A 7,979-nucleotide genomic window follows, 5' to 3' on the forward strand; every position below is an offset into this window, starting at 1 on the left:
CCCCAAAATAAAAATCCCAGAGCCTGAACGGCAGAACGGCAGAAACATTTGCTTGTACCAGGGCCTCCGGCTCCATCCTCAGCATCCAAAATAGAAGAAGAGGGCTGGAGACGGGCTGGCCCAGACCCTCAGGGGTATGCACAGCATGCTTTCATCCAGACCTCCCACACCCAGAGTTCCGGCCAGCGTTACTCTTACCTTGCTTGTGTTTGTGCTCCCTGTCACCACCTGGGATGAGACCTGTTAGCAACAGAAGTGGCAAAAGCAGCATTTCACCAGGAGATGGAACTTCTGACTATTAGAGGTGGTATTTCATCTCTGAAGTCAGCAAACCATTGTTTCCTCAGTGCTCTATAGTAGTGACTTCCTTTTCCAAGGGACAAGACTGCCTCATCCCTGTTGCTCATCAGAGAAAGGATGCGCCTCCCATTCAGTGACCCTCCCACTAAGCCTGTCATTTGACTCTGGACTTGAGTTTCAGATTTTTCATCTTACCTCCCTGGCTCTCAGGTGTCTTTCTTCACCTCAGCTTTCTTTATACTACCTTGAAAAAGCCACCATATGGTTTTGAAAGGTTATTTTACCTCCTCAGTCTTTTATTATAATCTCTGTTTAATCAGAAGCACTGTTAAACTATGGCCTGCTTTAATGCAGGAAAATTCTTTTGGTTCATCCACCCAACTTAATTCTTCCTGCATGGCCCTCTCTTCCCTTGCACATTCTCAGTGGTTCCTCTTTTTCATTTTATCCCTCTTGTCTGGTCTTAAAACTGCAACCTTGGGGTATCAAGATGATGTGCTACCTGGCCAGGGCATGAAAGGGAAAGTATTTAAAACATTTCTTTTTCTGGGCTATATTACCACAGACCCAAATCCTAAAATCATTTATATAAATACTATAGTTTATACTCAAGCAGTTATTTTACGCCATAATAATTTATGCAAAGAAAAATGACATTTACTACCAGTCTATGACCTTTCCTTTAGTTGCTCTTGCACTTTCAAAGTGGCCCCTACTCCAGAGCCTGATCCTTCAGCCACTGATGAATACTCAAATATATTTCTCCCTAATAAGGTGATCAGCAGGTTTAGGTTTAAGTGGGGCCGACAGTCCCCTCCGCAGAAGTTCTTACAGCTGGTGAGACCCTGGTCTCAGAAAAGAGGACTGAGATAATCCTTTCCTGGAGCTGACATTGCCCCCTCAGGATGTGGCTAAGCCCCTCGAACAGATCTAACACTAGGCTCAGTGGGAACCACACATTAAATCTCCATGCTCCAGTCCTTTCTCTCTTCCCCAAGTGGGATCTAGTCCAGAAGGGCCAAATATCGAGCACCTGGGCAGCTGACTATGAAGCTCCACCCTACCCAAAGCACATGAGCCGCTGTGCTGGTGCTGATCACAGAGAGATAATCCACCCCAGCTGGGCCAGGAGTGAGGAATCCTTTCTTTGGATACCACTCTAGCAAGGGTTGTTAGGTCCTGAACTGTTGCTGTTCATAGCTGGCCTCTGGATGTGCCAGCCCGGGAGCTCTCTGGAAGGAACCCAAAGCAGACCAATGGGAGTCACAGCCTATGACTGGCCCTCCGCAACCTTCTTGGAGTACAAGCAATCCAGAGTTTGTGGCTGCCTCTGCTGGGCCCAGCTGCACGTGGAAATACCAAACTGCCCACGTGAGCTGGCTTTTGCCCACACTGGGCAAAAGTCCCCTCAGTCCCACCTCCTGCATCCTCTGTCTGCTTGCTGGCTGCTTGTTGGGCTCAGTCACTGAAAAATACCTCTGCTAGTGTCTAGAGCTTGTGGCAATTCAGGGATTAAGAAGGGTGGTGTGTGTGGCTCCGCCTCTTGGCTCCTGGTTTCAGTCTGTCTAGATTTTTTTTCACCAACCTTAGTAGGGTGTGGCCCCAGAAGTCTGGTGGGTGTGGCTTCTGAGGCCCAGAAGTGTGGTCTGCAGTATTCTGGACAGTTTCTACGGAGTCTGCCCTGAGGTGTATGCACCAGTTTTGGACATGGAGAGTTTGGGAGAAAACTCCAGCTTCAACACCAGAAAATTGAGTTACTGATATGCCTCCTACTTCCTGGCCTGTCAGAATGACCCATTACTATTAATGGGGTAGCAGAGATTCCTGAAGGTGGAGCAGTTTCTTTTTCCCAGGCAGATTCCACTCAGAGGGAACTGCTCCACTCACAACTAAAGTATTGGAGGATGACTCAACACAGAGATTCCGGTGGCCATCACTCACAGTGTCTCTCCCTGGGCCTCCAAATTTACACCCTCCTCATGCAACTCAGGTCCCCCTCAACTCCCCCTCAGGTCCCTCTCAGCTCTCCCTCAACTGGAGCCCCTGGTAAGTGGCTGTGAAGGAGAATTTTTGTACAGACCTTTTAAAATGGGGGTTGCCTCTCTGAGAGCTCCATCTCTTTCTTGCAGACAGAAACCCAGCTCTTTTCACCTCCAAATGCTGTGTGAACACCTATTCTAGGCTCTGGGGCTCTAGACAGGGTCTCCAGACCTGGGGTTGAGCACCCACACCTGTCAAGGCAACCGTCCCCACAGTGAGAGTCCCTCCAGACCCCAGCCACCACTTGCTCCTGGGCATGGGGCAGTCCTTTCTGTGTCTCTGCCCTTCCTTCCAGTCTCAGTGGAGCTTCTTCTGTGAATCTTGGTTATAGACTTCGTTTAACACAAAGTTGTTTTTTCAAGATGATTCCTCTTCAATTAAGTTGTAATCTAATTTAGTCCTGGGAGGTGACAGTTGGAACATCTGCCTACTCCGTCACCATCTTGGAATCCCTCATTTCAATCTCATTCTTTTATTGCAACTAGTATTTATGAGACAACTTGTATCATCCTATTTTACTTCAAGGAAAATTTTTTCTATAAAGATTTTCCATCTTTTTTTAAAATTATTTTCTAATGAAACATCTTATCCATGAAGTATAAAGTTAATATGTGAATATCCCATATTTCTTGTTCATTTTATAATGAGATGAACCTGACATAAAGTTAACTATTTATTTTAAAGTATACAATCCATTGGTATTTAGTTCATTATATTATTGTGGAACCATTAGCTCTGACAATTTCCAAAATATTTTTATTACCCTAAAAGAACATTTTATATTCATTAAGCAATCACTTTCTCACACCATGCCACTATTAATTAATAACTTTCTGTCTCTGAGGAGTTACTTCCTCTGGATATTTCATATAAACGGGATCATTCAATACGTGTCTTTCATGTCTGGATTCTTTTACTTAGCATATGTTTTTGAAGTGCTTCCTTGTTCTATCATGTATCTACCATTTCCTTCTGCATGAAATACTTTTTTCCAACCCTTCACTTTTAGTCATGATATCTTTCATTCTGAATGAATGTCTTGTTGACAACATATATACAGGTCTTTTTTTCTTAACTATGAAGCTACCCTATGCCTTTGATTGGAGTATTTGGCCCATTTACATCTAAGGTGATTAATATGTACTTATTATCATTTTATTTAAACCTATAAATCTATGCCTATAGATTTCTCTCTCTCTATTTCTCTCTCTCTTTTTCTTTTCCTCTTGTTAAAGCAGGCCCTTAAACATTTCTTTCAGTAGTGGTTTTGTGATAAGGAACTCCTTGAATCCTTTTTGTTTGTTTAGAAAGCATTTTATTTCTGCTTTAACTTTAAATGATACCTTTGTTAGATAATGTAGTCTTGGTTGTTGGTTTTGTTTTGCATCACATTGAATATTTCTCACCAATTCCTTCTGACCTGAAGTGTTTCTGTTGAGATGTTAGATATCAGCTATATGGGGGCTACTTTGTAGGTAATTAATTGACTTTGTCTAACAGCTTTTAGTATTCTTTCTTTGTCTCTTAACTTTGGCATTTTAATTATATATAATGTATCTTGGTGTGGGCCTCCTTATGTTTCTCTTTAGTGGGTTTCTCTGTATTTCTTGAACTGATGTGACTTTTTTCTTTGTTAGTGTATCAAAGTGTTTGGTTATGATTTCTTCAAACAAGTCCTCCCTTGTTCATTCTCTTTTCCTTCAGGAACTCCTATAATTCGGCTATTGTTTCTCTTCATGTTGTCACAGAGTTTCCTTAGTCTTTCTGAGCCTTTTTTTTTTTAACACTCAGTTCCTGTGCTTATGTTTATCTTGTCCTCTAAATCACTTATTTGATCTTCCACTTCATCTGGCTTGCTGTAGATTTCGTCTAGTGCAGTCTTTATTTCAGATATTGTATTTGCCATTTCTGACTGGTTCTTTTTTATAATTTCAATGTCCTTTTTAATGCTTACTATCTCTTTGTTTAAGTTCTCATTGTGATCACCCATTCTTACTTTAAATCCCTGAGCATCCTAATAACCAATATTTTAAACACTGTGTCTGGTACATTGATTAGTACTATTTCATTTAGTTCCTTTCCTGAGGAATTCTCTTGTTGATTTATTTGGATCATATTTCTTTGTCTTCCCATTTTGTCTGTGTAGTAGGTAGTACTTTCTGACTTTCATATTTGTTGTAGTGTCTTTTATTTTATTTTATTTATTCATTTTTAGAGAGGAGAGAGAGACGAGAGAAAGACAGAGAGAGAGAAGGGGGGAGGAGCTGGAAACATCAACTCCCATATGTGCCTTGACCAGGCAAGCCCAGGGTTTCGAACTGGCGACCTCAGCATTTCCAGGTCGACGCTTTATCCACTGCGCCACCACAGGTCAGGCCTGTTGTAGTGTCTTTATGAGGAAGATTACTCAGTGGTAATCAATAACTGACCCAGGCTGCCTGAGTTCCTTGCTCTAGCAATGCTTTTTGACAGTTATATTTATCTTCTGTTGTATTTGAGTCTGAATGTCATTGGCCCTTTCATGTGTAGGGTTATCCCTTCAGGTTGGCTGGCTCTAAGGTTCAACCTTGATCACATGTTTTAGATGTTCCTCAGTGTCTGCCCTGTTGAGTGATTTATTTGTTGCTGTGTCTTGTTCCTTCTGGACTCCTCCATTGGGTGTGCTTCTTGTGTAGGTAGCTGAGTCTAGCATTTGTTTGACCATTGTTTGTGTTGGTTCTGGGTCCTCTTGGCAGGATTCCGGTGTGGGCAGGCATCAGCCGTTGTTTGCAGCCAATCTACTTTAGGCCACCTGTCTTTATCTACTGATCTGTTCACTGTTTGTGTAGATGTTTTCTGTACCTGCGCATAGTGTGTGTGGTATCAACCTGTTTATATCGATCAGCTTCCTCATACTTAGAGCTGACAGCAGCATCTTAAAAGGGCCCAAACTCCATAAGTTTTCTCCACTTTTCATCCATTCTACTTCCTCTTGTAGCTTCCTGGTCTTCCCACAGAGTTTCTGTTGAAAGTCTGTAGTATGGGTTCAGACTGGCATCACACCATGCTCTCCTTCACAGGTTTAGCATAGTAGGTTAGGACAGCTCGGGTCAAGATGGCATCATTACAGGATCCCCCTATTTCAAGTGTGATAAGGTGCCAAGGAACTATAAAACTTAGCATTAGCAATGCTATTTTAAAGAGGAATACTCAGGCTACTTAACCCCTACTTTCTGTGGAGAAAGAAAAGAGAAGAATTCAGGAGCTTTCTGGCTTACAAGGGCAGCTGGGTCATCTAGTCATAGTTTAGCTAATTCCTAGAATTCTCTGAAAGGGTGCCTCGGGCCACTTGCCACACAGAACAAAGAAGATAGAACATGTTTGATAACATTAGAAAAACAATGTTTATGTACTTTAATCAAGAATTCCTATACTCGGACTCACCCAAACTCTTGAGAGTGAGTATACCTCTAGACAAAGGGATCACAAGCCCCTCCTCACCCACACCAACTTGTTTTGTATAAAAACAGGCTCAGAGCTGTATTAGGCCCTACATGATTTGACATTGTGCCCCTTGTAGCTAGCCGGCTAATTAATAAACTCCTCAAAATTTCTTCTCTAACCTGCCTTGGTGTCTCTATGTTACCCGTGGATTAGATTACACTGCTTTGTAACACAAGAATCTCTTGGTTAGGAGCTCAGTACAGGGAAAGGGGCTCTTACGCCAGAGTTTAATCCACTAGACACTGATGGATGCTCCAATTATATTTCTCCCCAGTGAGGTTAATAGAGGGTCAAGATTGGGTGGAGCTAACTGTCTCCTCTACAGAAGTTCTTCCAGCTGGGGAATCCTGGTCTCAGGGAGAAAGTCCAAGCGTCCTCCACTGGGGCTGACTCTGCCCTTCTAAATAGAAGTTAAACCCCTCACTTCATTCTAAGAATGGGCTCCCAGGAATCCACACCTTGAATATTCATGCTCTTAAATTCTATTTCCTGTGGACTGTGACCAACTGGGACAAGATATCTGGACCCAGAAAGGCTTACCGTGAAGCTCTGCCCTATTCAATTTGTGTGCAAGCTGCTGTGCAGGAGTTGACCACATAACGTGGAGCTTGACTTGGGTAGGCCTCGTATCCAACATGCTCATACTTAAGACACACCTCCAGCAAGGGTCATTAGATCCTGAACTAATGTTTTCTGTACCTGGCATCATGATGTGCCTGCCCTGATCCTTTCTGGAGGAAACCTGGTGCAGACCAATGGGGAACATTGGCCGTGACTGCTGTGACTAGACCTCAGCAACCTTCTTAGAGCTCCAAGCAAAACAAAGTTTGTGGCTGCCTCTGCTGGGACCAGGTGCACATGAAAATAACAAGCCACACAGCTAGGCTGACTTTTACTCACACTGGCTATGCGGTAAAGTCAGAAAAGTCCCAAAGTTCCCTGATTTTCGCCTCTTGCTGGCTCTATGTGCTGGCTGCTTGTTGGGTCAGCCACTGAAATAAAAGCTCTGGTATACTCTAGAGCCTGGGACAATTCAAGGATTAAGAAGGGTGGCGGCTGTGGCTCCCATTCCACAGCCCCTGGTGTCAGTCTGTCCTGACTTTTTTTCACAGAACTTAGTAGGGTGTGGACAAAGAGTCTGGTGGGTGTTGCCTTTGAGACCCAGGGATGTGGTTTGCCTGCATTACAGACAGTTTCTACTGATTCTTATGTGACGCAGAAGCACGAGTCACATCATGTGAGAATATGTGAAAAGCTCTGGCCTCAATGCCAGACACTTGAGTCCTGAGGCACCCCCTGCTTCCTGGCATACTTCTCAGATTGGCACAGTCTCCTTAAGGTGGAGCAGTTGCTTTCACCCACATTGATGTTTCAAGGAGTGGAGTGTTCCACCCCAAAAAGATGACCACTATAGCACTGGAGAATGATTCAGTATAATGTTTCTGGTGACCATCCCTAAGAGTCTCTCCTTGAGTCACCAACTTCACATTCTCCTCACACAACTCCATTCCTCTTAGTCCTTTCTCTACTAGAGCCCCAGTCAAGTGGCTTTGAACAAGATTTTTTTTTATTTTACTGGCCCTTTAAGACAAAGCTTGCATCTCCAAAGCTCTGTCTCTTTTGTGCAGAAAGATTCCTCTGCTCTTTTCACTGCCAAATGTTGTACTGGTACCTCTTCTAGGCTCTAGGGCTCTACACTGGGGCTGAAGGCCTGGGGCTTAGGACCCTCCCCTCTCTGGGCGAACTTCCCTGCATTGAGTCCATTCAGACCCTCCTCTGCCTCTGACTACTGGGAGCAGTGCAGCCCTTTCCTCGTCTCCGCCCTTCCTACCAGTCTCGATGTGGCTTCTTCTGTGATCTTTGGATATAGACTCCTCTTCATTTAGTTCAAAGTTGTTTTTCAAGATGAATGTTCTTAAATTTAGTTGTAAATTTCTTTTGGTCCTGGGCGGTAGCAGTTGGGACATATTCTTACTCTGTTGCCATCTTGGAATTTCCCTTATTTATTTTTTATTGAATGTACTGGGATTACATTGGTTAAATAATTTATAGGTTTTAAGTGTACATTTCTATAATACAACATCTGAATATTATATTGTGTGTTCACCAGGGCAAGTGAAATCTCTTCATCACCTTTTATTTCTGTTAGGTTTGGG

The 7,979-nt window shown here is 43.3% G+C and overlaps 1 pseudogene; it reads right to left on the reverse strand.

Annotated features, from left to right (window-relative positions):
* The window catches only part of LOC136398452 (antigen-presenting glycoprotein CD1d-like), a 44,372-nt pseudogene extending 37,783 nt beyond the window's left edge, over positions 1–6,589 (reverse strand).
* Between the last annotated feature and the right edge of the window lie 1,390 nt (positions 6,590–7,979).

Source organism: Saccopteryx leptura, chromosome 3 (assembly GCF_036850995.1).
Source record: "Saccopteryx leptura isolate mSacLep1 chromosome 3, mSacLep1_pri_phased_curated, whole genome shotgun sequence".
Classification (NCBI taxonomy): domain Eukaryota; kingdom Metazoa; phylum Chordata; class Mammalia; order Chiroptera; family Emballonuridae; genus Saccopteryx; species Saccopteryx leptura.